Genomic DNA, 26,877 nt, shown 5'->3' on the forward strand with positions numbered 1-26,877 from the left:
GAGTCATCAGCGAGGAGTCAGTGAGAAACCTTGGAGTATTATTCAGTCAGAGATCTTCGAGTAGTTAATGAAAAACCTTCGTGTGAAATAAACCTTTTCCGAGACAAGAAGCTTTTGAGTTTCTGATCCGTATTCCTTCGCGTCATCCTTATCACACCTCTTGCAAAAGCTGTCATTGTTAATAAAGAAGCGTCTCTATACCTTCTCAAACCTCTAAACAGGGGATTTGATAATCCCTATATATAATAATAATCCTAACACGTGTTTTCGGTTAATGAATACAAAGATTTTAAACAAATGATCGAGCACAGGCTGAATTTTAAATAGTCTGGAGGAAGATTTAGTCGTGCCTGCATTGCCATTGAAATGCCATTGAAATGCCAATATGTCCAGATTTGCTCGAAACGATCACGACTCATAGTCTGGGGAAATATTGGCACAGCTAGAGCTGGATTTAAAGACCAATATCCTTTCCAAGTATCCTTTCGAGTTCCATTAGCAATATAAGTCCTAAAAATTTCGACAAATCTGTCGGAGTAACAGGAGACCACTTATTTGCTCCAGAAAATTTCTACTTTCTCAAATTTTGGTTATAATGTATGTTCAATTGATGACAAAATAGTCTGAACAATTAATTATTGGAGAATTATTATAAAAGATGAAAATTGTTTTTGATTACTTAATTACCAATAGTTATTCGTCGCTAAAAACAGTGATTTGTAAGTAGAATGAGAAAAAATTTGAATTTTTTCAGTACTGGGTTCTTTGAAGAATTTCTTTCACATTTAGTAACGATTGTGTCATGTATGAATAAAAATTACTATTTTATCCATGATTTTTCGCGATGAAATTTATTTTGGGACACAATTTTATAACACGATTAAAAAGATATAATTTAAAGAATTGGAATTTAATGAAGTAAGTTAAGGAATGGAATTATACGAATTTTGAAAATTTATCAAAATTGTTCCTTCGTATGAACTATGAATCTGAAATTTTAGAAAAATTATGCAGAGAAATATTGCTTATTTTATAGACTCGTTAGCTTTAGAATTCCAACAATTTCTTTTGGGAATTGTTAAACTAATTAATTATTTACTACTTTATAGGTCGTTTGCACGACATCTGTATATGTTAAAAAGTTATACACCTCACCGATCAGTTTCTAAAACTACCTGGTAAACAAGGTAATCTGTTCTCTGCTAATTTGCCTGAAAGTTGCAAATTGCAGTTCACTGTTCCGTGCATTGTTTCAAATTTATTCGTAAACATTCGAAATTTTCGAACATTTCAGTTACTAACTAACCACGAGAATTATATATTTTGGAATTTTGGAACAAATACGTAAAATAGTTCTCACTCCTATGTTTATACGATACATAATTACTAGGAAGGAGAAAATAACGCGAGAGATAAATATTCGAGATAAATACCAAGGCTGTTTAAAAATATTGAGGGAAAAATATGGAAAATTAAAGAATTCAGTGTTCGAGAGTTTGAAAATTGCAAAGTTGAAAGGTTTGTTAATCCCGTATCTTACGATTTAAGTTCCAATGGCGCGTGTCACGATCAGCAACGCAGAGTCAGTCACACGTCGAGCCATTTCGTCCGGACGCGACGAAGAATAACACGCAACTGAGGTCGAAGGACATCGACGAAAATTAACCACGAGAGCCTGACTCGTGTTGTTTACGTTGCTCCCCATCTACCAACCACGCCTTTGCTCGTGATATTAACGTTTGAGCTGATTTCCTTACCATGAATCTCAGATGGTATTATAGACAAAGGGGTTAATTCGAAAATTCAAAGATATAAAGATTCAAAGATTCGGATTCGAAAATTTAAGGATTCGAAGATCCAAAAATTCAAATATACGAGGATTTCAATATTCAAATATACGAAGATCAAAAAATCGGAAGGTCCGAAGATGCGAAAATTCGAAAATTCCCAAATTAAAAATGGAAAATTGAAATTCAGAAACTTAAAATTCTAAATTTGAGGTGCTCGATAAAATCGAAAGCAATCCTTCAAAAAAATGATTGCAAATTACCGCAAACCGTTAATACCAAGAAAAATTCCAATATTTTCACACCCTTCGACGTTTTTCTAAACCTCGAAGTACACTCTGATCAATAAGCTAGCCTAAAAGTCACGAAACATAGATCACCGCGTTAAGCTCGTTTACTTCGTCCGAAAACAGTACTTTTGGCGGCAAGCTCGTATAAATCTGATGGCGTAGCCACCCCGTGTTAAACCCCTTGTAGTAACAACGCGAGATACAGCGGCAACACGAGCAGCAATGGCCGGCCAAGTGGACGCAGGGTGTGAAACGGAGGGTCATAGAATGTCATCGGGTTACAGGCACCTTAACTCGCGAGACAGGCGATGAAACCACAGTTCTCTGTTTTAACAAGTTGTTTCCAGGATTACCCGATAACGTATAGGCTGTTAGAGGGGAACGAATGTTCGCCGGCAGTTGTCTCCGGAAACTGGCTTTAAGCCACTTGGCTCTCTCATCGATTTTTCCGTCGCCTCTGTCCAATACCAACGAGGAAGAACCGTTTTCAAAGCATCTACGTCCGAACGACAGGGTGTTCCTCGCGTTTGTTCGCGGAAGAGGAAACTACCCCCGCGACGACGTCTCTTCCTCTTCCCTGCGACGTGTTTTCATTCCCACTTCGTTGCGGTTAGAAAATATTTCCGGCTGACTGTGCCAGTTACTTGATATTTTTCTCCTTCACAATATTCACTGCTATGTGGTGGACAAGTGGTGGTCAATTTGTCCAAGATATGATATGACAATATTAAATCGAGATTGAATTTAGCACGAATGGGCAGACCTCGACTTTTCTGTCTCACACGTATAAAGAAATTATATACACGTGGTGTACATAATAACACTCTACACTTGTGAACTACGCGGTGTGTTGCTAGATCGCACTAACTCGTAAACACGTCTGCTTCATGATGGCTGACAAGAGGCTAGTAACGATTTTGTAGTAACGATTTTTAGCTAAAGTGAAGTATTACATAAAAGGTAATAACGTTAGGCATTGTTAAAAAAAACTCCCACGTAATTTTTAAGAAGAGAATAAAGCTTCTGACATTTTCATTTTACCGATCTGGTACCGATCCGATACCGATCCGAATACCCTTTTATAAGGCCCTTAAGCCAAGTCTTTATGAGTAGTCAGCTACACGCAATGAGATCTGGTAATTGGTATCGTTTTCCAAAATTTATGAAAAGCGATGCCAAGCTGAAAGCTACGTATTAACATGTTAAGTGCCCAACCCGTTTTGCTTGCCGTTCCGTTCAGACCCAGACTCGGCCGTCGAGTGGACCAAGTGTTCATAAAAGTCGGAGATACTGTACCAATTGTAGTAACAGGAATTCCCAAACGTCAGGTCCAAAGATGGCGAAGAATTTAACACCAAAAGTTAGCACCTTTTGGTCCTAGTCTGGACCCGGTTCCCGAATGGAAAGTCTAGTGCCGGTCTCTGCGGCACTCAACGTGTTAAGTATAAGATATTTGCAATCCATTTGAAACTTCAAAAGTTCCTATTTCAAGGAACGATCATGACAATGTTTTGCCAGCGATAATGCAGCTTGGTAGTTACAGATATAAAAATAATAACAGCGTTGAAATGGTGTGACGTCGTGACAGGAAGTAGCACGATGCTGCGAGAATAATATGTCTCTGAAATTTTCAAATCCGAGATATTTCCTATTCTTTTTATTTCTACGATTTCTGTACGAAAATAGAACCATGTTATAGAACCCAGTTTGTTTCTAAGATGTTCTCTATAAATTCGCAATAATTAATATAATCGTTTATATGAAAGCAATGTTAGATATTTCGTTTAAACATGCACACCTGCGTGGTTATATTTGAAGAGCAAACTGAAGAGGATAGTTTCGTGGACATTTTTGTGGGAAAAAAGGGATTGCATAGAAGAAAATTCGTTAGAGCAGCGGTGTCGGTTTGCAACATTCTGTTTGATGATTTAAAAATTGCGGAACGAGATTGAGTTTAGGTTGATTAAATTAGCGATCGTGTGACGTATTGCGAGGATTCGTGGACATACGTTTTGTATTCACTGGTACACCGATTAATTCCATTACCTCAATCTCTTCGATACACGCTTTTTTAAATAATTCATGGACACGCGTGTGTTTCACGTGAAACGTTAATGATTCGCCATGAATAACCGATGTTTATTAATATTCCCTGTTATTAGTATGTATATTCTTAACGATACACGTGTAAAACACCGTGTCCGTTGAATATAAAATCACAAAGAGGAAATTATCATAACCAATGAACATATTATTAACGAATTTAATATCAATCGGTGCAATGATGTTTCCTTCAGCCAAAATTATTCATTTTGACATAGCAACGATACGATTCATTATAAAATAAATATACATTAATCTTCAACATTCTATGAATAATTAATTCAGATATTTATAATTTCTTATTTTCCTTCTTTCCTCTTGTTCGACTTTCAGGAATTTTCTCATTGAAAAATTATTCTGGAATTACCTGTCAAAGGAATCACTAGATTTTTGCAACGAATAGGGCGCAAATTCCTTTTGCATGGACAACGCTAAATAATTCGCATTATCCGCATATACGTAAATAACATCTAGTTACTTCGTTCAGGGATCTAACCACTCTGAATCTCACTTCAGCCACAAAGGCGTAGACGTCTAAATAAAAGTGCTGATAGCGAGTAAAATTTTCTTTTACGCTTTCCACTGCAAATGGATCCAATGCTATCCTACAGTCGTCCGCCAATTGAATTAGAAAATCCCCGCAATACGAGAGGCAAAAATTAACCAAGAAAGCACCCTCGAGTGTCAGAAATAATCCGCGCGTATTTACCCGAAATTAATCACCGGAGTAACGATTATGCTCGACAGAGAACGAACAACAGCCAGGGTAAACAGCAGGGCGTAAGTTAACCGGAGAAAATCGTGATTTTAGGATCCGTACAGGACTAGATTTTCCTCGCACTTCACGAGGTCCAACAGCAGGATTAAAATCTGCTCGTAAAACGGAGCTGCCTCGTAATTCTACTTTTCTGCTTCGTCACAGTGATCCCTGCGAGGGAACAGTACTGTTACGAGTCTCGAAATAACGACGTCGCGAACAAGATTCCGGATAACGGGGTGATAAAATTGCCAGATAAGAAAATACTCCGGCATTGCACCCTTCTTAGGCTTTAGAACAGTACTGTTACGAGTCTCGAAATAACGACGTCGCGAACAAGATTCCAGATAACGGGGTGATAAAATTGCCAGATAAGAAAATACTCCGGCATTGCACCCTTCTTAGGCTTTTCTTGTCTGCGATGCTTCCCGCTACTCGGTGCTTGTCTTCCATTTTTCCCTAAAACACCCTTTCCACCCTTTATACGCGACACTCGAGGGTGACGCAGAGACGTGTGGTTAATCAGTATTGTCACCTACAGCGTGTTACGATATTGCGATTATCGGTTACCGCTGGAAATTAAAATAAAATATTTCCAATGAATCGTGGAAAGTAATTTGGCCACGGTATTCAGAGAATTAAAACTGCAGTGGGGGGATTACAGTTAATCAACGAAAGTATTGTACTTTTTCAATTATTCATTTCCTTCTGTCATTTAATCCCTCGGCGTACAACGCTAAGTAATTAATCCCTTTTCGCAAAAAGGATTACCCAGCGTTCTTAGCGGAACAAGGAAAAAGAGGAAAAACTGAAACGCTGGTATATACATACTCGCAGCATCGCGAAAGGCGAATTATTCACAGGCACCTATAACAACTGTTGTGAATAATTATCGCAGTTTGTTCTTCGCGCGCTGAAACAAACCGTTCGCTGTAAATTGCTTCATCCATTTTTCCCGAGATGCATCAGAAGGAAGCCTTATCTCCAACGCGGTTTCAACCTCATCCCCCCAATCGTTGCGATTTGCCTATCACGAATATTCGATTACAAAACCAAGGTAATAAATAATTGCCAAATTTTTCGAGGATAAACGAATTCTGAACGAGAGAATAGTCCTTGTATCCTTTTTATCCATAATCGTTATATTGCGATTGTTGCGAAGGTAATAACGAAAGCTAGACGCGCCTTACCGTCCTCCTAGCGGATTAAGGAATATAATTCGCGCAAAGGCACAGACTACGGACAACGACATAACCCACGAAACTCTTACAGCAGAAACAAATGATCAAACATTGTTGAATTTGAAAGAGCTGGGTACGAAATTAAAGCGTGGGCAAAATAAAACTAGCCGTATAGCAACAGAAGTTAAAGGCTTTATTTTAGGAATACTTAGGGGAGCACGTCTGACAGGGTACGTCTCTTCTCGACAACTGACCCAGGATTTTTGGGTTTTCTTCCCCAGTGGGAAAACTCTCCCACTACACGTAGACCCTGTCAAGCCAAGTCATAAATTTCTTACGTCTACTTCAACAAACACGATATTTATTACGAGCAAAAAGAGACTTAGAAGGAGACTAATAACTGATGTGATCATGCAACTGACACTCTCGCATCGACTCTTCATCAAACTCCGTAAAGGAGTTTCTTGAGACCACCCTTGCACGTTTATTTCTCTCTAAGTAGGCCCAAGTGTTCCCTTGCATTCTCTTGCACTCTCAAACCCTAGCATTCCTACATGTGTACATCGAGACAGTTCATAATTTTGCTCGTATATTTCCGAAATTTTGACTAGACATAAATACATTTTACTATTTCAATTAACTATCTATATTTACCCTCGTTTCCTACAATTTCTCACCAATTTTCCTGTTCAACTGTTCAATTTTGAACTCCTATTTTTCTTTAGCCAAAAAATCGTCGAGTGCAAAGGGTTAATGAACTTCCTCCCGGAGTACTTCTCGGAAAACTGAAATCTCTTCAAACCATCTTAAATTTTCACGATTTATCAGCCAGTGCGACACCCGCAAACACCCTCGGACATTCTCCAACCATCTCAAACATGCTCAAATGCGGTAAGAAGGCTGGAAAACCCGGTGCATCGGGTACCGTGGGAAAAACAACGGAACCCAGACATCGTGCCGTAATCCGCAAAAAAGGCGTTCTTTAGAAAAACGCGATTTTAATCTCCGCGCACAACGACGTCGGCAAGAAACAAGTTGTCGCTGTACACAGGCCAGCCCTAATCTCCGCCAGGGTGATTACGATGTAATATTTTCCTCGCTGATGTCCGTTCCACCGGAATTAAATTTACCATCTCTTTAGGCGCACCCTGGACCTGGCTCGCGTTCGATCACTTGGAAGAAAAGGCTCCTGTTCCGTCACCGGGGTTCAGAAGCTCAATCATCCAAGTTAGATCATACGATATCGCATGACGAGCGGATAAAACAGAGAAGAATAAACGCAGTGGTCTGTATTATCGAAGTATAAATTAGATCTCGATATTTGTGCCGGGGGTGTGTAAATCGTGAGTGGTAGTTTTATATCGACCCGTATGTTAAGCAGATTATAAATTTTCCTATAGCTGTTTTTAGCGTCGAATCATCATATATTCATCAGAAATCGGTGGTCTAACTTCCGCGAAATAATCTTCGGTCTGCGTTTACGGGATTATGGAAAATAAAGGAATATCTATGGAAAAGGGATGTTCGGGGTATTCCAGATAAAAATTCCATTGTGTTTGAATTGGGAGTAGGCAAGAGGGCGAAGTGTCCTTAGTCTGGGACAGTGAAACTTAACTTTGCTTATCTCGAAACTCGCGTAAATTTTTATTAAAATTTCGCATAATTACTGAAACTAGAAGGGTAGGTATAATTTTAATTCGTACGAGGTAACTATTATTATACTGGACGATACATTTTTATTTAACCCTTTGCAGTCGAATGGTAACTCTCAGTCACCGTTTATTTTAATATCGTGCAGCTTAAATACAGAATATGAGGCAATAACTAAATTAAAAGTAACTACACGTAATACTAATATACTGAAATGAAACACGCATGATTTCCTTTTTTCATTTTAACATAAAAAGTATCACCGAGCTGGGAAAAGATCCACGAGTGCAGAGTTATTAACTTAGGAGAAAAGAGACCAGTAGACACAGTATTACGTTACAATATCGTTAAATACTATTTAAATCTCTCTCTTTATTTAAACGATCAACGAATGATTCCAAAAATCCACGAAATCCACCAAAATCGATCAACGATATTATTTCCAACTAAAAAAAAAAGAAAAAAGAAAAAAAGAAAAAATAGGAAAGGAAATAATCCAAACGAAACAAGCCAACAAATCCATCGATTCATTTGGCTTGGCAAGAGACATGTATGCAAATTTGCCCGTTCAAAGCCAATCCTTTCGAACAGTCATTTATCCTATCGAACCTTCAATTTCCCAATTTTCAAAGGAAAATAATCGATTTTGCATTCTAAACGGTTTCGACACGTCGGTCGAATAATCGAAAACCCGCGATATTGATGGACAGAGAATTCGTCGATTCGAAAACTACGTTAAATCTTACAGCCGATAGAGCCGTGGTCTGAGCGTCATCCGGAAACATATCCGCCCGTGCTCGGAGCCTTCTTTCCTGCTCCGACTCACAGTTTCCGCGCGTGTCTCTATCTTGCTCGCACGCTCGATCAGCATCGATATTGTCGCCGGAATTTATGGATTTCCAGGTCAATACGCGGTGACAGGAAGTACGTGCAATAAGAGAAATCGTCTCTGTGGCACAGCTCTCTGGAAATCAGTGGTGCCTGCGGAGCCTAGCTCTCTGCATTCGCTCGCCGCCGACAGACAACCACGGACTTCGATAATCGTCGGCTGAATTAATTCCAGATTTTCTGGGCCGATCGAAAACTGGGCCACGGCCTCCGACGATGGAAAGCGTGGATTTGTGGAACGAGGGAAAGCTGCTTCTTTGATTTTTCTCGACGTTTGGGTCACTCCGGAGTCCCAATGTCTTTCTCATACCGGTTGGTTACCGAGAATCGTTTCGACAGGGATGAGGTAATTTTTTGGTAAAGTTAGGACTGGCATTTCCGCCATTCTAGATAATTTATTTCCTCTGGGTATTTAGGATATCCTACTTGATCGATATTAGAACCACTGGTTCATATCTGAACGTGGAAAGTTACGACTTTCTTTATTTCTGATACTGGTTTGTTACTCGAAGCTACTTCCAGTAAAATAGGATAATATTTTGGTGGAGATAGGAATGGGATTTCTGCCATTGCAAATGATTTATTTTGTCTAGGTATTTACAATATTCTACTTTATCGATATTAGAATTACCGATTAATATCTTAATGTGGAAAGTTGTTTCTTTTTTTTATTTCTCATGCTGGTTTGGAATATGATAATTTTTTGGTAGAAATGAGATTGAGATTTTGATTTTATCCCAGTGATTATGGTATTCTACTTGGTTAATATTAGAACTACTGGTATATGTAAATAATAGATATTTTTTGGAGCTGCTTTGTTACTCAAACTATCCTTCTCACCGTTTAAGAATGATAAAGGAATTTTGGATAAAGGAATTTGGACGTCTTACTGTCTATTTTTACACTAATTGAAAATATAGAAACTTGGGGAGGAGGGGAAATTAATGTGGCCTTTTACGGAGACAGAAACCTAATTATTTCCATCGAAATACTGCAATTATTATCATTTATGTACACAATATCCATACCCACGCTATAACTCTAAAATTTCTAACCCATATATTGTATATTACGATACTAATCGGTTTAACAAATTGATTTTAAAATTAAGCTAGTTATTTTGCTTTTATGGATCTAGTGTTAAGGTAGGTCCAATTCTATAGCTAATACGATATTGTTGGTATTGTCGGTATATTCGTTAAATGAAAATACGTAACTATGTATCCATGATAAATTTCTCGTTTCTGTTTCCTCTACATCAAGAAATTTTCTATATAACGAAAAATATCGCTATTGCAATGTCAACTAGCGCAAAACAAGAAGCTGGTAATATGATTCGTCGATTTAATTTCAGAAAAACTACTATAAAACGATCCAAGAAATTTCTGTTAAATTAATGACAAAGAAATTTCATAGAAAAATTCGCATTTCGCGAGCCTGATCTGACCAAAAAATAAAATACCAGCCATTGAAAAACGCAGTTTCGCGTTCAAGTTTAATCGAACGAAAGGATTATACCACGTGTAAATAAATTGATCAGCAACTGACCAAAAATATTCCTCACTGTCACTTGTTACCGTTAAAAGTAAATAAAAAAAAAATAAAATGAAGTTTAACGCATAGTTCGATGTAAAACTAAAGCCGCGAAACGAGTAAGTGAACCACAGGAACGTTGGAATTCCACCCATATGGTAATAACGTTCCATCATGCGGTTTACCGCGTTTTTCGCCCAAGAACAGACTTTCCTCCGCGGCACGGTGGGAAAATACGGGAAATTCGTTCTTTCCCCGAAAAGAGAAGAAATTTCCCACAGTAAGTACTCTTTGTCCAATCGTACATTCGAGACAATTCGAGCTAATTAAATTCTATTCAATCATCGGACCGGTTTGCCAAACTGTTCACCAGGATTTCGACCCCAGATACGAACTTTCTCAACACTTTCGCGGGCTTTTCTCCCGATCACAACTCGCGTGCCGTTTATCGCGTGCAACCGAGTTATTCAAACTCGGTCGAACATTAATTTGCCAAAAGTTTCCCAACAGATCGTCGGCAAATCTTACCCTCTCTCGCTCGCTCTTGGTATACCGAGGAAGTTTAGCGTTTAAACGCAATAGTAATTGCTCGATTAAGCGTTCGAGTGCGAGTTTATATGCTCCCTGACAATTTTGATGTACCTACAGTGGCTGGCGAAAGTATTCCAACGCTACATTCCAAAAGAATTCTTCAAAGATACCGATTTTAACAAAGGTCCACACGTAAAATATAACGAGTCACACACGGAGAGATTTATTTATCGGCAGAAATTTGCATTAGCAAGGATAAAATCTCGGATTAAAGTTTCAACAATATTTCTCGAACAAGATCTCACAGGAAGAAATTTTTACTATGTGGCGACAGAGCATTAAAAATGAAACATTTCTAATTTGACAAGCTTCGATCTATCCCGGAACACAATTACATTTATAAATTATTATAATTCATTTACATTTATAAACATTTACAAATTACACAATTACATTTATAAACACAGAGATCGGATTGTAGATTTGAGCGGTGATTTCACCTACGTGAAGTGATATCAGTGAATGGAGAAAGATTAATCCACGTGTAACTCATTATGCTTTAAATACACGCATATTTCCATTAAAATCGGAATTTGTGAGTTAGAGTACTCCCTCGAAGTAAATACAGCTTTTGACTACTTTCACGAGCCACATTGTATGCAGAGGAAAAATCGGTCAAAAAATTCTTGAATAATTTTATTAAAGACGTAGTAACGATTGTGATGACCAGTAGCAACGTATCGCGATGAAAATTACAGGAAAAGCTGGTATTTCAGGAAACACGATGTATGATCGTGTAAGTATAAAATAGAATAAAATTTTATGTAGAGTCGAAACTGGCGTTAATTATGGTTTATACTTTGACACAACCTATCCATTGATTCCCTATGCATATAGAACAACGCGGAGGAGAAACTCAAGTGTCCTCACTCGAGACTACTTGTTTCACCCCATGCATTGATACCATATGCACGCGCCATAGCTCGAAGAAAGAACTTAAGTGTCTACTCCTTTGAGACTACTTGTTTCATCTTCAGGCCACTTCACATCGAGATTACTTTCAAGAAAGTACTTAAGTGTCTATTCCTTTGAAACTAAACATCGATCCTATGTAAGTACACGTATCGTAGCTTCGAGGCAGGACCTAAGTGTCTGTTCACTCGAGACTACTCGTTTAATCTCGCCTACTGATCCTTCATATACGTGCCGCAACTTCAAGAAAGTACCTAAGTGTCTATTCATTTGAGACTACGCGTTTCCCCTAATTTATTGATATTGCATGTACATACTGTATTATAAGTTCGAGAAACAACCCAAGTGTCCATTTGATTGGCAAATACAAAGAGCAAAAGATGATAAATACAATCCCATGATCACAGTGATCTATTCGTCAAAGACGAAGATCATTGGTCACTGCTTTCGGCCAACAACGGTCACTGTCTATTAATATATAATTTGTTTTATTGGCTCGCTTTTCCTACAAAATAACTCTCTTCGCACACTGACCTAACGACTACTCTGACGACTACTTAGTAATTAACTTCATAACTGTTTAATAACTGGTTAGTAACTGACTCTGTCCTCCAGAACGGGCCCATCTAAAGCCCGGCCAGAGGACAAGCGCCTCCTCGAAGTAGGAGAAACTCCCTCTACGCCAAGGTTAAGGGTGGAGGAGACTCCTCCCTCCGAAGGTTTACCCTCGCGGGGAGCCTTCCCGAGAAGTGACCGCAACCGTGTTACCTTCGGTTTATGCCGGGGAAAGTCGGGGTTGCGCGAGGCCACCTCACGTGGCCTGGCCCCGATCTCCTACGGCCCATCTGGCAGCCAGATACTAACGGGACCTCTAGACCCGAGTTCCGAACGAGGACACTCTACCCTAATAAACGAGTGTCCCTCATTTACCATTCCTACATGATCAAGGGACTATCGGCGGAATTAATCGGCCGTGGAGATGTAAACGCACTGTGCCTTCTTTTCTCGAACGTACAGTAGCGAGGGTAACAGCAAGATTAGCATACTTTGTAAGACCAAGTAAATGCCAATTTCCTGGCCGTCAAAAATAAAGTTCATATAAGTAAAATTACTTTCGCAAATAACTTTGCCGTGGTTATCAGTGCCTATTTATCTAGAACCACTCGCTTCCCTCTCACCTCTAATCCTCCACATCTCGGTTAACGATTCTCGTTTCTTCCAACAACAGCAGTCCCTCTCAACAATACCTTTCAACACAACGATAATCAAAACGAAGTCGGAACCATCCCCCTGCAGTAAATTCTATTTAAGTCGAACATCATTATTCCAGCGTTAATTCATGGAGTGGATGTAGGAAGCAACTAGAGGCTGCGCGTCGCAGTGACGCGCGAACGAGCGTCCAATTTTAATGGGGCGAGTACGAATAACGACGTTCGGAAACGATTATTCACGTTAAGCTACGATTTCTGGGAGGCTAAACGGTGTTTCGTCGCTGCTGCGAAATTCATTAACTACCAATCACGATCAAAATGAGTTAAATAGTTGAACGGTTGCGCGAGGCACGCGCCTTTCATCCCCGGCGCGCTTCATTTGCTGCAATTTACGACGGAATGCATATAAACAGCACCGGATAATGAATTTTCCTAGCCCCCAAATTAATTCTTCCCCGAAACGCCAGCATAGGTGATCGCGTCAATGCTTCCAAGCCCGCCATGCCGCTTCCCTCCTTTATCCCAGACGCTGCACCCTCTCCAACCTCTTTTCCACCCTTTTTCTCGATAGGAGACACGGATATGGAACACCGATTCAGTGGCACGGCTAGTCGCAGGCAGTTTGTTACAAACTCCGATATGCAAAAGTTCCCCGGTATCGATGTTACGACGTTGTATATTTTAGCTGGATGGCTTGCATCCCTTGATCGCCTCCAGCGCCAGCAGCATCCATTTCTACACGCCCAAGTCTAGTGTTTTTAAATCCTCGGTAACAACTGTCCTGAGGCTGGCACGATTTAGTAGGTACGCGGATATGGATCGCTCCTTGTTCAGATGAAACGAACCGACGTGTTATTAATCGAACGGGGTAGTTTCGCTAGAGTTTTCCAAGTCGAGAGGCGATTCGATTGATGCATGGTCGCAGAGTTCTTCGGTGTAAGTCGAGGTGATGCGAATTTTTGGTCGAGTTAGGTGAACAGGATAACCGAGTTTCGAGTAACAGGAAAAGTTAGAATTTGATTTATTTGCTATTTCTTCTCTTGCTTTTTTATTTCGTTTTATATTAAAAATCAGTAGAATGTAAAATTTTTATGTTCACGTATATGTTCCTCGCCAATAATACATTCCTGGTTAATTAATTACTATCCTGAATGGGAAAGAAAATAATGTTTTATCTGTTCCTGTTTTTATTCATAATTGAAACGTATTATGTATTTCGCAAAGAGCTAGATAATTAAACAAAATTAATTATTTTTTTCGGGGAAAAGGGAAGGTTTGCAGTTTCCCTGTTTTTATACAAAATCAAGACGTCTCGTTAATTTCACGAAGAGCATGCTGATCATCTGAAATTTTACGCGTTGTTAAATCACTTTTCCTCACCATTCACGTTATAAATCTCGTCTGTTAATCTGGTTTGTCGTTATACTGGAAAAATTTCCTGCATTTGTTTTCTCTATTTGTAAGGCGACGTTTCGAAACGAATTGGCTTAAATGTAAAACTTCGTTCAAACGTGCAGTTATCCCGTAAAATCATAAATTTCAAATCCAAATAAAGCAGGGCATTTTCCTCGAGTCCTGCAGTATTTTTCGTTTCGAAAATAACATCTTCTGCTCTCGCGTCTCCGAAGTGCCATAAAAAGAAGCATCGTGGTATAATAAACCGTCGCTTTTACGATTTCGTGTACACCAGAGAGTTTTTCATACCACGAGCCCCGTAAATTGATCGATACTAAGTTCCAGAAGTACTTCGATTTAATCCCAGGTAACTCGGTTATACTTGCATTTCTTTCTTCCTGATGATATCAGAATATAATTCAATTTTAATTACAACGTTTTAATTATCACGTACGCTATTCTATCGCGATAATATTTATCTGAATTTCAGCTAAATGTAATTGAAGTATCGTATTTACACGTGTTTTAAGATCCAAATTAACTTCGCGAATTAATTAACACTAGACGAATAATGAATTTAATTATATCCATAGGACAAATTAAGCTAATTGTTAGCCTAAGATTCGCAGAGATTTCCAAGGTATCGTAGTTTCAACCTGTAGCTCAAAATCTATTACAATTAATGGATTGCTTTAATTATTATAGTAAGAGGAATATTAACCTTCCTCCATAAAATCAAATTTAATTTATAATCATAATTTTCCTCTTTCTACCATCATTCATCACCTTAAAATTAACCAAGAAACATTAAAAACCGTAAGAACGAAGGTTAACTATAACAAACAAATAAACAAATGAAGACCGAATCCTGAATTACTCAGCATTTAGGATTTGGCTGCTAGAAGACCCTAATGGGGTTCCTATTCCCTACAGGAACACTTCGACCATCGTAGTCTATTTCAATAAAGCCATGTCTAAAAACATTCTACACTTCTATTATACAACACAATATAACATTCGTTCTTATTTGTGACTGTCCCTGCTCTGTGTACTGCCTGTCTTATATATACTAATGTAGGATATCGTGTTTGGGGGGATTGACTGAAGATAGTATTATTGGCTTCTTAATACAATAAAATAAGCTTATAAATAGAATGACGGCTACGAAACCAGAGAGATTCGCTATGGGCACGCTATTCTGATCTTTCTTAGGCTAACTTGGACTTCTTACATAATCTCTGACTGACACGCTAACACACTCTCCGACACACTTTCACATGCATAGTCATTTCCAATCCTACGCTAATAGTAGGGCTAGCTAAAGAAAAGAACGATGAATGGCAGCACCCATCGGTATCTCCACAAATGTACTTACAGGATACTCAACAGGCAGTATTGTAGTTTCCCAACGAGAATAATCGTATCGACGTAACAGTGCTTCAAGGTACTTAACGTACCTCGTCCCAAAAATCCTGGTCTCACTTTAACCACCGCGTAATTTTACGTACAATTTCGCGTTTCCTTTTCGAAAGTCGCGAATTCCGTGCCCAACGATTCAATCTAACTCCCCATAATCCCGACAACCGATGTCACCCGACTCTTCCATTCCGCTTGAGACGTCGTTGATACGACTCGTGTCACGGTTCAGCGCGAGAGCATCGATCTATTCGATAAACGCCAGAAGGAGGAACATTTTTCAGCTAGTTATCATCTCACGAGCGCCAGGCTTCGAGAATAGAGCGGAGAGGGTTTTATTGGGAAATACAGAATTTCATCCACGCATACGGCGAACAGGATGCAGCTAGCAGTGGCAGGAAGGTTCCATGGATCGATGGAAACGACGTCGTTCTATGGACGTTGAGGGATTTCGCAGTTCTCGTATGTTGGTCACTTTCGGACGCGACTCGAACCGCGACGTCTGCCAAGGATCGTTGTCCTGGAGGATCCAGAGTGACGGATCTGTCGGAGAGAGACCCTCGAACGATCCAGGTCCGCGATATTTGGCATTCTCTTTGTTCCAGCTGGAATATTCCTTGCTGCGTATGAGGGACGAGGCAGAGGATGCACATAATCGACGTGTGAACAGGTCAGCACCGTCACACGGTAATCGATGCCTCGTAATACAGTGGAACCTTGATTGTCCGAATTAATTGCAGGACATGGGTACTCGTATGAAAGAACTTTTGGATACATAACGTTTCCGTTATTCTAATTTTTATGTATTTTAAAGGAGAAAATAAATATCGCGTGTATATAATAATAATAAAAAATAATGAATTTGAATTTAATTTGGTTAGAAATTTGTGGACAACTCTTTCTATATAACTGGGCACGATTTATGACTATGAAATATTATAATTCAGAAGCTACAAGTGGGTTTTCCTGAAGAATTTTATCTCTGCGTCTAGCTAATAAGTCATCTCTGTAAATGTACTTGACCAACCTATCTGAAACAGTATGCGACCAACAGTATATATATATTAAAATTAAACCAGTCAGTGGCCAGTTACATGAATAATGGACGAAGAAAATGAAAGAAGAACCTCAAAAAAGAAAAGAAAAAATCGAACATGTAAATATAAGAATATAAATCGTATTTGTAATTTTTACTTCTGTAATGTTAGTTGTAATATTGTTCTATAACATAAAAGATAAAAGATGGGGTACTAAAGAATTGATTCTACGTATATTAGAATATATTAGGAAAATTGCAAAATCACGTGACTGAAGGGTAACGACAAGATTGCGCGATTTCAAATTAATAGTTCACCTTTAACACGTGATCAACACGATCATTTAACAACATCGATCACTTTTAACCCTTTCGCTATTACGGGTGACTATAGTCACCGGCTACGAGACGTCACCTATCGTTATCGTTTCGCTTAGCTCTATTCGCAAAGAATTGCAAGAGTTATCGCAATGGTCAGTTTCTCTTTTCCTTCATTTTTTCTTTCCTTTTTTAAAAGACTTGGCCCCGGATGCTGAAGACTGAACGCGTATAATGCACGGAGCTTCCTTCTACGGGAGGGACTCAGCGGCGAGACCTGTCGCAGCGAAAGGGTTAAAAATGATCGTTCAGGTCACGGTAGGTTTACTATTAAAAACTGAATCCCGTCGCATAGTACTCTAACCGAAACACATAAAAGAGCCGGATGATAGACTGTACGCTGTTCAAAAAGGTTCGATGTCATAAAGAATATCAGATAGTGATAGCTGCGTGTCTGTTCGAGTGTATCGCGAGATAGAATTGAACGCAACTGTTCGTTCCTAGATTTCGTTCCATTTATTTCGAACGCTTGTCAGCTGAGCATTTTATCGTTTCCGGTGCGGCTGAAGCTGAATCTCTAAATGCGCGAGACAATCTCGGGGAAATTGGCGAGGTGTTCGGCACCCAGGTGCCCTGTTTCTACTTCTGCTAACGTTTTACGCGAGACACGAGTGGTTCTACTTCTTCTCAAAATGTAGTCATTAGCATATCGGAATATCGGAGACCGAATAACATATGAGACGGGATATGTTTGTTGAAAATTCGAATTGTGGAAAATGATTTTAGAAATAAAGGAAAAGGTAAGTCATTTATAAACTTTTTCTCGTGAAGAAGATGCGTATGTTTTGTCGAAAACATACCTGAATTTCGTGCACTCCAAGTAATGCTTTCAGGCAGAGAGGTGCTCTTCTCAGATTCTTATTTGTACGTCTAACGTTAGTAAATAAACTATTATACTAGCTATAATAATTAACTTTTCGCACTCGAGAGGCCACTAACTGTCGCCATTTATGATAATGCTATGATTTGAACGAAAGACGATAACCATATTAGTATTATCAAAAATAACTATATATAAAATATCGAAATAAAATAGCTTTATTGGGTAATTATAATTCCAAGACGTGATTTTGTTGTTACTTTAGTATAGAAAATATACTATAGAATCTATAACAAAGAAATCTTTCAGAGCAGAGAACTGACCTACCAATCCTAATCACTCCTATTTACATAAAACTCATCAATGATCTCTCAAAGAACTCATTGATCTGGAAATAGTTTATCTGACATTGGACTTAAAATATTTTCAAATAAATTTCAAATAAAAAATTTCAAATGGAAAATCGATTATTTATTTGTCTTCTGGTTCATACCAAGAGCAAAGATTCTACGAGAGACATTCGTTTCACGTCTTTTGGATTCCATGAACGTCGGGTACAAGGTAAAACAACGTACCTGAGGAGAAATCATTAAAATTCAATGGCGAGGGAGGTTTCAAAGGGCAGCGTTGATTTATCGACAGTTTTCGTGGATCCACGTGATCGAGGTCGGTGGAAAAATGTGCTGACCCCGTGTCTTCGACCGAGTGACCACGAGGAAAGGACGACCTGCTGAAATTCTCCTAGGCAGGACGGGAACACCGAGCCTTGGAAAAAGCTGCCACCTCGACATTCTTCATACTTGCCAGGACCGTCAGGGCTTTCAAATTTCCGCCAAGATATGAACGGCCGCTTAATTGAAACATTTTCACGCGTACATTGCACGAGAAAAAGGCGAGAAGAAGCGATAAAGGTTGATCGATTTGGAGAGAAATTGACTAGGGAGAAATAGCTTTTCGAGTCGATGTATTTGAAATATGGAAGTCATAGTATGAGATTTTTATCCTTCTTGGTCTGCCAAACATTTTTTGAACAATTTTCTATTCACGAATATTCTATAGTGGTTTTACAAATGGAGGAAAGGGGAATTAAGATCGTATCAATTTATTTTACATAAAAGACTCGTGAAATAGAATTTTTCAGTTTCATCAAATGAAATTATTATTGTATTATTTTAAATGGAGAAAGATATAATTTTCACTGAATATTACAATTTATAGGAGAAATCTGTAATTTTTCATTACCATTACTATTATTATATATTAATTATTCAGCCCTCCAACCCAGACATTAGCTAGCTGGAGTAGATGTCACTGAGCTTATACAGTATAATCCAGTGATCGTGGTATGCATGCGAGCTTTGAGGCTTAGCTAACAATACCTGTGTAATCACCAATTTGTAGTTATAGATGTGTAAATTGTAATTTGTAATTGTAGACACTGCAGTAGCAAAAATTGCAGAGTAATTCTAACTGGCACTCTATTACCCTATCTTCTTCTAAGGACCTGAAATTATCGTTCCACAAGTCAGGATACTTATACTTTGAGCAGGACAGTTTCACTCTAATTTGATGTTTCCTATTTGCTGTCTTCGTCACGCAATGTTATACACGCGTATGATTCAATTTGTAGGTGTGACACTATCGATAACGAGGATTAATCAAACGAAAATGGCAACAATCCAAACATCTGTAATGATCTAATAGAAAATCGATCTGTTGCGTTATGAAATATTGTACTTAATAGCGAGTGAAGCAAACGAATAAATTGTCGATAAATTTTAATTAATCTCAAAATTTCATTTCAAATTATCGTGTTGAAAGTCAGAATATTTGTACAATATTTTAAGTGTCACTATCTCATTCTATTTTAATATATCCAACCTACTATCTCCCTCACACAGTGCTATATAATTCAATTTGGAGATATAACAAAGTCTATTAATAAATTAATTAAAACTACAGAAAATAAATTTAATATAGTAACAAAAATATTTCTAAAATCCATGACTAATCACATCCTCGATGTTACTAAAAGACGTTTTCCTATCTTCACACAGCACAGAACCCATCACGACTACCTAAACACTCGTCAGATCTAAGCAAAGACACAAGACATAGGATAATAACAGTAAACTTATCATTTACAAAACACAATAACCAATCAGAAGATTTCTTTCTATCTTCGCACAGTACACCATTCATCAGGGCACCCTAGACACCCAACAGATCCAAACAAGAACGAAAAACAGGATAATAACAGCAAACCTAACATTTGCAAACACCGTAAGAAACAGTGCATTTAACATGCAATGATCTATCAAGTAACTTGCTTCCATCTTTACAGGGTATACCAATCATTAGGGCACCCTAGACACCCAATAGATCCAAACAAGAATGAAAAACAGAATAATAACAGCAAACCTAACATTTGCAAGCACCGTAAGAAACAGTGCATTTAACATGCAATGATCCATCAAGTAACTTGCTTCCATCTTTACACGGTACACCAATCATCAAGACTTCCTAAACACTCAACAGACGGACCGAAAACTCTCCAAAGATATGAACGTCGATTCGAATCCTCGTTTTCGAAGCGATTTGAAAGCAGTGGTCGATCGTGGTCCCAGGTCGTGCGTTCTACATCGTCCAAACACTCCTACGTCCTTTGCACCCGCGATATTTATCGTCGCGATAAATTCGACTTCGAGTCTCGAATCAGGCGTCCACGTGATGCAAACTCGAGGCAACGACTTCCGGACATGTGTGTACGCCGTGTGTGTATACACGTGTGCTGCCACATGCATCATAGAGCCCGGGTTGTGTAACTGCTGCGATGGATTGCGGAAAATCATGCAGTCAGAGGTTCACGGGTGGGACTGCTCTCTAACTCATCAGACCAAATCCATATCTAACGCAAACTTGCCCAGGCACGACGTGCATTGTCAATAACGTGATCCGTCAACGTGGTCCACAGATCGATAATCAGAGATTTCCCTTTCTCCGGGCTGGAGAAATGGTACGTTGATGGACGCGTACAATGGCTGTGGTTTACTGTGTAAGCGATATGGAAACGCGACGATCGCAGTGTATCGAGACACGTTCCTCGATCGTCTCACGATTCGTGCAGACGTTTTCTTCGCTTTGACGAACAGACCAGGTTGGCCAAGGTGTTACGCAATTGCTTATGGCATGGACACGTTCCTCGATCATAGAGAAACGTGACCAGGCTGCTTAGGATTTAGTCCTTTGCACTCGAGAGGTGACTCTTAGTCACCGTTTGTTTTAATGCTATAACTTAACTAATGAACGACAATATTTATATTAAGAACATCGAAATAAAATTATTCTATTCGTTCGTTTCTCACACGAATTCACGATTTTCTTTTTTCAATTTTAGCATAAAGAGTATAAGTGAACTTATAAAACTCTAAGAAGAGCTTCGAATTACATCTTCACAACGAAGAAATCTTCGAGTCCAAAGGGTTAATCGTTCGTTACTTATGGTCTTCTAGCATCCTTCATCCCTCAATTCATCCTTCGAAATTTCCTAAATGCAAAATAATTCGATATTTCTTCTAATTTCATTTCAGTTATTGCACACGTTAGTACATTTCTTCTGACCACCTCGGCTCACCGGACACGAGAAGTTCTTCAACGCGTAATTCAACGAAATTAAGCGACAGAACTTTGGATTTAGCTGACAATGGGTCGACAGGGATCGAGACCAGGTCACGCGCGATGGTTTTGGGTGACCCTAGCCTTCGAAGCCATAAACCAAAGGTGACGTCGTGGTCAGCTCTCGAAAAGGGTCACCAACGTGCGGCTGGCTTCCTGACACCCTTACCCTGAAGGAGGGGTTTCCTCCAGGGGTTTAGGGTGCGTGACCCACCGAGAACGAGGCTATGAGAAATGCGTAATAGAGAAAGAGAGCATGAGTATGAAAGAAGGCAGAGTGTAAGGTTTAACACTAGGTTTACGGACGCTATCTGTACACCTATTTCTAAGGACACCTGTCAAATTGAAAGGTAAAGGAAACCACGTGCCTTTTTTTTAACGATTAATTTAATTTAAAAACAATTATATATTATATTAACAGTCTTAATATAAGTTAACTAAATCTGTTACCATCGTATAATTGGAGCAACCCTTCCGTCAAATTGACGGGTTCCGTAAATCTAGTGTTAAACGAGGGTGCAAGGGCTGTCCTAGGACAGTCCTTTACGGAGTGTGAAGAAGAGTCGATGTGAGAGTGCGAGTTGCGTGATCATAGTTCAGTTATTAATCTAGTCTTTTAGTTTGTGCTTTACTCCCAAGTACCTTTTAGCTCGTAATAAATAATATACTGGAATAAACCAACATCTATTCCTTATATTTGCCAATGAAAAGTATCTCTACATGTATAAAGTAGAAAGATAGATAGAAGTACGGAATGGTCCACGCAACTCGCAGACTTCTCTAACTTCTGTCATATATGTGGTATGAAAACCGTTTTATAAAAAAGTTTCATGATTCGGAGAGACACGTCCTGTAGTATATGCCTGTTTTTATAGGTGGAACTGTATCAAAGATTTTAAGTCCCAGCTTCCTTATTTCATACGAAATTTTTCAACATTTTTTCCACCAAATATGAAAAGCGTCGAATTGCGAATAAAAAAATATTAAACATTAATTTTGATATTTTGATTCTCTTTAAATCTACGCACGCGATATTTCGTATTAATATTAAATCGAAGATTGAACGAGGTAGAAATTAAAAATTTTTACAGAGAAAAGGACTTCTTGGAAATTTTCCTTGACGAGTAACGTTACAGACTAGTTCATCACGAAAATAGTGAGTTCGTTAGGACCACCATACGCGAACTTATAGTTCATAACTCGAAAAGAGAAAATTATTCGGGCTTCTTTCCGCTAAAAGCGTACAGTTTGAGCAATTTAATTTCCACAATTCTCTGTGGTTCGTTTAACCATGAATAATTAAACGCGTTTAAAATATTCTACGAGTCGTTTGCACGAGCAGGCTGAATACGTTTCCTCATTTTTCATGGCCTTCTTTAATTCCTTTATTTTAATTATAAATAAATACTTTACGGCCGGTGCGGATAACCCATAACCCATCAAAAGCTCAACGCTCGCGTTCGGAGTGACACGGAGTTCAAAGATCCCGGGTTTTATCAAACGTATTAGCGTTATTTTAACATACCACGACGTGCAGAGCTCGTTCAAAGAAGTTCAGTTACCGTTTTGCTTTGTACGCCCGCAAGTTACATAACTAATGAGTATCGACGTAACAAAGAAAGAAAACCGTATTCATCTCTCGCTGTGTAAGCAATGGGACCCACTCAAATTATCATTCCTTGTGTTTGTTACCGTTTCTCTCCCGTTTCTCTCCCATTTAACAACAAAGGAATGTTCAATGAATCCCCCAGGCTCTTTCCTTTATGTTTCCTTCGATTCTCTAAATACTTGTACGCGTTCGAAAGCATAAATTGAATACCAGTGGATATTGTTGCTGGCGCGTAGAACGAATCTGGATTTTAAACCGATTGAAGCACCCACAAGTTGGCTGAGTTTCAAGGGTGATGGGAAAAATAGTCAAAGACTTTCAGATTTCAGGGTCTATGACAGTTATCGGGAAGGGTGAAAAATTTCTCATAAACGTCGGTACTACAGTCAACCATTTCGATGTAAAATCGATTTTTCTCGCGTATGAATATTCGATATTGACAGAGTGAAGTGTAGAAAGTGTATTTGAAGACGTGCGTCGATCTGTGATATGTAAATGTGAGTTTTGTATCGTAATGAAAACGGTTGATAATAGAAGTTTAAGCGATAATAGAAGTTTGCACGTCTATGAAATGTTTCTTACTGATATCAGTAAAAATCTAGAGATATTGTACCCTTGAGTACCTTGTGTATTACTATTATACCATTTCAATTATAACCGTGTACATATGTTTTATTCACATGCACATTACCTTATCATATCGTATTATAATGTATTATAAATCTCTTCTATCGTTACATCAGCCCCGTCAAGTGGTAATAAATAAACAAATGGAATATTTCCATTCACAATTTCGCGAACAAATAACGACAGTTCGAGTTGACAGCGAAAATCGACGTTTGACCAGAAAACCTTCGCGTAATTTCGGCTGAAATGCTCGCAGTGCATTGTAACTGGGCTCGTTAAAAAGGGAAAAGTTTGCCCTTTAAAATAGCTTTTGTTTCATGTCGATACGATTCTCCGTTCCCGAAATATCCATAATTTCGCGTGTGCCGCTCGGATCTTTCTCTCTCGTGCGCTGCCACTGACCTACCGCAAGTGCGGCCAGCGTGCAGTGGTCAGCGACAGACGCTGGTACGGCATCTTTCCGCCAGCGCTGGTATACACACGTTGATACGCATTTGTACGAAAAAAAAAAAAATGGGTCATCTCGCTTTCAGGATTTTCAATGGTCGCTCAATGATCTGTGTATTTTAAATGGCGAGCTTTAAAGCTCCGTACCTTCAAACCAATTGCTATATCGACTTGAAACAAAATGCGTTCTCATTTTCTAATCCCTCGTACGTGTGTACGCATTAAAAATTCATTTTTCAAACCGTTTTCTTCTTTTTTTTTTTCGTTCTTTTTAAGATAAAGGAACTTCCGTATTTGCTAATAGCATATTAGATTGTATTCCTTTATTATTAATCATGCTTTTAATTATGGTTAATTATGGTTATGGTTAATTATGGTTGAAGAATTAATAGCGACATCTCTGGAGGCAATTGATAGGTTCGTCTAGTGTATCTGGTATAAAATAATAGTAATTAACTTAAAGCAACAATACATTGTATTATGTAATGTATGGATAATTTTTAATTAGAAACGTTCCAGATAAGGAATATAAAGAGCACAATCTACAGCAACGGTGTTAGCAATTTTATTAATTTCTCTACGATAAAATGTGTTAATAAGTTGCAAAGTTGAAAAGGAAGTTAAAAATTTAACAGAAATCTACAGTTCGAGACAGAAATGTTATGGTCACTGTCATTTGTGTAACAGTACTTGAGAAATAAATTTTCTGTCTACACTTTCTAAATACCGCTCAGAATACAAAACTGTTATCCTATGAGACTGAATTACATCGTTTATCATTGTCAAACGACCGTGAGGGGACTGCGTACACACGCGTTGCAAATTACACTCAAAGTGGATTTAATTTGCGTCATGATACCTTTTATTTACTATTTTCACGCTCATAAAGGGACTCGCAAGTGTTTTGAACTAATATATGACTCTTCGCTTTCCCTCCGCATTCTTTCAGAATTGTTGCAAGCGTGGCATTGTTTTGAACAACTTACGCGACACTGACTAATTTAATACGTCCCTGGCGACAATTGCGCTTTCTTGTAAGCATTGTGTGAAGCAGAGAATGCGTGTCCACAAAGGGAATAAAAAGATTATCCCGTTATATACATCACACGTCATAAACGAAACCACAATTAAACGTAAAATTAGATACATAGAAGGAAATGAAAATAAAGAATAAAATTTTTGATTCTTTATTTTTATCTACAGGAATCTTAAAAGGTTTGGAAAACAAGATTCACAATAGACCCACGCAATATGTGTTTTTCATGAATGAAATACGTTCAAAAATACACAAAATTTGCAAGTCATTATCTTCTTCCCTCATTTTTGTCCGCATAGGAAATTCGACAAAAGAAAATACTGTAATCCACATAAATTATTAAAATTGACAATAAATATCTTTTATTGACCAAAAATAGATCCTAAAATTTTATTAAAGAAAATGAGGTCTATTTATCAAATGTACGTTTGGCCTATAAATCGAAATCAAAGAGATGCAGAGCAAATCAAAAAGCAAATGTAAAATGAAGAATAAAAATATTTCATACAAAGTTTCGTTGTTAAAAAAAATCGACTTGGAATATTCACCGAATACGCGTACAGTAAAATGTGGTTTATACGGATGTGCCATTGGTTTACCAGCGTGCTCAGTGGACATTAAAAGTGGATTTTCTCGATAACGAAGCTTCGAATGAAAAAATTTTATTCTTTATTTTCGATTTGCTTTTTCATGCAGAATCATTCACTTCTCGGTTGTACTGTCGTTGCTGGAACACTCTCCATACCAACTGGTTTAAAAGACCATAACTACCATTCATGTAACCTAGCAAACCCTCATTGGCCAGATATAAGAATTTAAAAAACGGTCTTTTGACCGCAACTTTATCGCTGAAAATCCAGCTCATCTCCATGTCAATGGAAGCTAAACAAACCGTGTACTTTGTGTGACACATTTTCAAAACCATACTCTTATTTGCAGGAATGGCTACTAGTCTTCGCCACTCATTACTACGCCAAACCGTGGAAAATACCTTATAAAACTGCAGCTCTGAATCGTGCGGGCTCGCGTTCTGCGTGGGCTCGCGTTCTGCGTAGGCTCGAATTGAAAAGCGATAGAGCACGACTGAAAAGCTACGGCTTACAAATGAAAAGCCTAAAAGCGGTATAGGGGGGTGGATGGAATTCGCTTTGTCACCGAATTGCACACGCCATCCGACCGATATTCGGCGCTTGCTCTCGACATGCTAGGCGAGTGGCATCTCGCAGCCGCCAAAAACTCGCAGAAATTAATCCGCACGGGCAGCGTACGCTCGCGAACACGTTTCAGGCTGAAACGAATTTTCGGCCCAGGTGAAACGTAATATGCGAGGAAACTCGACCATGGCTCTCCATGGTCTCCCACTTGATGCACGACCCGGCGTACTTCTGCTACCAGTCTCGGCTCGTTACTATGGCCGACCTGGCCTTTTCCAAAGATGCCACTGCATTTTCCTCGCCGCGATCCTCGCGACTTTCCAACGTGTAACGTGTCCGATCGCTTTTCGCTGAACGTATTTTCGGTTTCACGAACGTTTG

General features: G+C 38.7%; 1 protein-coding gene across 4 annotated transcripts in view; it reads right to left on the reverse strand.

Moving 5' to 3' along the window:
- LOC108555632 (neural-cadherin) overlaps window positions 1–26,877 on the reverse strand; it is a 424,295-nt gene that overhangs the window by 221,172 nt on the left and 176,246 nt on the right. The gene's annotated exons all lie outside the window — the stretch shown is intronic.

This window comes from Eufriesea mexicana, unplaced genomic scaffold (genome assembly GCF_001483705.2).
Source record: "Eufriesea mexicana isolate 0111107269 unplaced genomic scaffold, ASM148370v2 scaffold202, whole genome shotgun sequence".
Lineage (NCBI taxonomy): Eukaryota > Metazoa > Arthropoda > Insecta > Hymenoptera > Apidae > Eufriesea > Eufriesea mexicana.